Source organism: Sinocyclocheilus grahami, unplaced genomic scaffold (genome assembly GCF_001515645.1).
Source record: "Sinocyclocheilus grahami isolate Dianchi unplaced genomic scaffold, SAMN03320097.WGS_v1.1 scaffold436.1, whole genome shotgun sequence".
NCBI classification, from domain to species: Eukaryota; Metazoa; Chordata; class Actinopteri; order Cypriniformes; family Cyprinidae; genus Sinocyclocheilus; species Sinocyclocheilus grahami.
This window is the reverse complement of record NW_015505615.1, coordinates 762,830-767,457: the sequence shown is the minus strand read 5'-3', so window position 1 is coordinate 767,457 and position 4,628 is coordinate 762,830.

The following is a 4,628-nucleotide window of genomic DNA, read 5'->3' as shown; positions in this document are numbered from 1 at the left end:
ACCAATGACATTCAGCATCAGAATATGGCCAGATTCTTGTGCATGTAAATGCATCTGTGGACCGTTGAGTTGTGAAATTTCAAGATGAAGTGTGTCCTGTCTCACTTTCATGCAGACTTCACCTTTTAAGCTTTTCAAATCTTCTTTGACGGTAGAATATTCATATTCACGGGGTTTATGCAGGTCTTAAAAAAAATGAATTCACTAAATTAAGGCCTTAAATCAGAGCAGAAAATATTAAATTCATAAAGCCATGGCATTAGGTGTTGCATGCGATAAGCCTCAGGCTGAAGGGAACGTACAGTAGAATGCAGAAGAAGACATTTCAACACACTTCAGCAATATAAAAGACACACAAATGTTCGTCTAGAGTAATTTGTGCTTATTAGTACGCTTGAACTGCATCATCGAAGCTCAGAAGCAAATATAATGGGATTAAATACATAAAGCATATTTGTGTTGTTTGACATTTAATTATTGCAGGTTTGCGTCATATTCTGAGTTGCATTATTTTTATTCATTTTGAGGAATACTGCATCTGTGTGTTTTGTTTTTTGTGAGTGAGATGAATTAATGCATATTCATATTTATTTTAGAGCTACTGTAACATCTTCTGATTTCTCTCAGCATGGGGACAGGAGAGCCGTCAATCAATAAATTGGAAAAAGTAACTCAGATATTCTCTTGTGAATTAAAAAGTAATGCGTTACTTTACTAGTTACTTGAAAAAAGTAATCTGCTTACGTAACTCGCGTTACTTGTAATGTGTTACCCCCGACACTGATTGGATGCAGGTGCAGAACCAGCACGGTTTTTCTTTTCTGACAGATACAGAAACCGTGCAGGAACTCTTCACCTTTTCAGCAATTGAAAACAAACTCTCTGGAGCAAATCAAGATTCATGACAACATGGAGCCATTTTAAACAGAGCAGTGAAATGTGGCGTCTGTGGCTCTGTAATCAAATTACTAATTTACTTTTAATTTATTATTTGTTTTTGCACAACTCCGTTTTGCCAACTTGAGCACATTTTACATTTTATGTCTTTAGATGTATTATTTAATTAAAATGAGCATGATTTAAATGTAGTTCAAGTCAGTGTTGTTTTAGTATCATTGATATACTATTATAGTTTTTGTTAATTTTTTTTAGTTTTGGTACGTTTTAGTAATTTTGTTGTCTTTCTATAATTATTTATTTTTTTAAACATGTCTAGTTCTTATTCCAATAACTACATTTATTTCATTAGCAACATTTTTATTTCAGTTTTAGTTTTAGTACATCAAGTTGAGCTAAACCAAAAAATGAGTTTAAGCTTAAAAAAAGTTTAAGTTTTATATATTTAGATTATTTTAGTTAGCAGTTATTTTATTTAGTTTATTTCAAGTTAATGGAAGTATGCTTCAGATTTTGTGGGAACCATGATGCACATTCAAAATTAAATACAATTTTATTCATCAAGGTTGCGTTAAATTGATCAAAAGTGACTTTCACGATGTTACAAAAGATTTCTATTTCAAATAAATGCTGTTCTTTTGAACTTTCTATTCATCTGTGAATCCTGAAAAATAAAATGTATCACAGTTTCCGCAGAAATATTGGGCAGCACGACTGTTTTCAACACTGATAATAATCAGAAATGTTTCTTGAGCAGCAAATCAGCATATTAGAGTGATTTCTGTATTTTTGACCAAATAAATGCAGCCTTAGCAAAAGAGACATTCATTCAAAAACATGTAAAACATTTTTTACAGAGCCTAAATTTTTTGACCAGTAGTGTGTATATGCACAAGTTCGGCTCATGTCTAAGCAGCTGAATGCACGCCTGCATGAATTTTCCAAGTCTTTAAAGAAGGATGCTATTATACTAAACTGTTATTGAGTAGGATCTGCCATTGATGTGAATGTATTGTCTGTCTATTGAGCTGCTGCTGTCCAAGGTCCTGAATGTAGCAGAAGCACAGGAGCTCTCCATGGTGCTGACATTCTAAAACTCTTATACTCCTTTAGTTATGCTGAATCCACTGTGTCTTTAATAAAGTAAAGTTAGCTTAGACCTTGAGCATTTGTGGTATATATGTGTTTAAATATAGTGGAGTCCAAATGTTTGAGACCACTTGAGAAAATGCCATTTTTCCCTTATAGGATTATGTTATCAGTTTAACATTTTGAGTACAGTTGAACTGAATTTCAAATTGAATTGAGTTTTTCAGACTTCCTTTGCATTCCAGGGGTTTCAAAGAGCTTGTTGTGTGTTTGGGGTCCTTTTTTTTTAAGTTAAAAAAAATATTTATTTTGAAGTTTTGGTTATTTTAGTTTTTTAGTAGAGAGAGAAAATATATAATAGATGAATATATAATTTATTAATATAAAATGTATTTAAAAAATTTTTACTGTTATTTTACATTTGAGACTGAAATTTGTCAAGAAGTGTATTTTGGATGAACAATTAGCATGCAACATTCTGTGTTTAAAAAAAAAAAAAAAGCAATGATAATGAATCACAAAATTCTGTTATGCATTGAATTCTGTTATGCATTGTGATGCATTATACTCCCTTATTGTGCGAACATCGAACATCATTATATATAATGATGTTCGTTGTCTGGTGATCCAGCTGTGAACTATTCACGCATTTCTGTAATACTATGTGTCTGCAAAAAGTGAACATTTCAGCAGATGCAAACTAATGCATGCTGCTCTCCTCTCTATTTCTCTCCCATGCACATTCTCCCTCTATTAGCTCATCTCTTTCCCACTCTCCAGCCCTGTGTGAGGCCTAGATATATCTCCACATCTGTGAATCCCTGCTGTGCTGCCGTGGCGTTTGAGTGACGAGAGAACAGCGTGTTTCTGCATTAGCCATAAAACTCAGCAAAAATCTCCCATTCCTCCTCTATCTGGAGAAAACTGTCCTGTTCCTCTGCACTCGCAACAGGCAGCCTGTCCTCAACACGCCAACGCAATTTTCAGCTCCTTACCTGATTTCAGCGCCGCAGGATTTGAGAAACAACCAAAGATATGGGTGTGAAGTGCATGCATGCAGCACAGTGCATTGAACTGGCAATGAAAATGCAATGCATTACAGAATTTAGTAACTGATCATCATTGCTATAATAAAACACAGCATGTTGCATGATAATTGTTCATCCAAAGTACATTTCATGAAAAATGTCAATCTACTCCATGGCCCAAACTTGTTGGAGCACTGACAGGGAGTGTTAATTTAGTATCATGCATATACTATTATAGTTTTGGTTAATGTTTTGAACCAGACTTAATTTGTACATTTTCTGTTTTAACTTTAATTTGAGTTAGTTTTAATAATTTTGTCGATATAGTTGTCTATATAGTTTTATATTCTCTCTGTATAGCTTTTTTCTTTAGTTTTAGTTTATTTAGTTTGTTATATTAGTACTTTAAGTTAAACTAAATTAATATAAGAGAAGTTTCCTTGGCAACTAGCTGAAATAAATTATTAAATGTAATATAATATAGTTTAATTTAATATATTTTCATATTTTTATATTTAAATAATTTTATACTTTTTCCAAGTAATTAAATTTATTTTTTATAACCCTTGATGATGATGATGATTATGATGACAATAGTAATAATAATAATAATAACAACAATAATAATAATTATAATAATAATAATAATGCAACCAAATAATGACAAGATTTCCTGATGCATTTTGGATATTTGCATTTAACTATTAAGGAAGTTATTACGGAATAACATTAAGGGCAATTAAGGAATTATAATATTATGGAATTATTAATTATTTCATTAAATTGTTGTAATTTTTAAATATGTTTTCCATATTTTTACATTTAAAATATTTTATGCTTTTCTCCCTCTATTAGCTCATCTCTTTCCCACTCTCCAGCCCTGTGTGAGGCCTAGATATATCTCCACATCTGTGAATCCCTGCTGTGCTGCCGTGGCGTTTGAGTGACGAGAGAACAGCGTGTTTCTGCATTAGCCATAAAACTCAGCAAAAATCTCCCATTCCTCCTCTATCTGGAGAAAACTGTCCTGTTCCTCTGCACTCGCAACAGGCAGCCTGTCCTCAACACGCCAACGCAATTTTCAGCTCCTTACCTGATTTCAGCGCCGCAGGATTTGAGAAACAACCAAAGATATGGGTGTGAAGTGCATGCATGCAGCACAGTGCATTGAACTGGCAATGAAAATGCAATGCATTACAGAATTTAGTAACTGATCATCATTGCTATAATAAAACACAGCATGTTGCATGATAATTGTTCATCCAAAGTACATTTCATGAAAAATGTCAATCTACTCCATGGCCCAAACTTGTTGGAGCACTGACAGGGAGTGTTAATTTAGTATCATGCATATACTATTATAGTTTTGGTTAATGTTTTGAACCAGATTTAATTTGTACATTTTCTGTTTTAACTTTAATTTGAGTTAGTTTTAATAATTTTGTCGATATAGTTGTCTATATAGTTTTATATTCTCTCTGTATAGCTTTTTTCTTTAGTTTTAGTTTATTTAGTTTGTTATATTAGTACTTTAAGTTAAACTAAATTAATATAAGAGAAGTTTCCTTGGCAACTAGCTGAAATAAATTATTAAATGTAATATAATATAGTTTA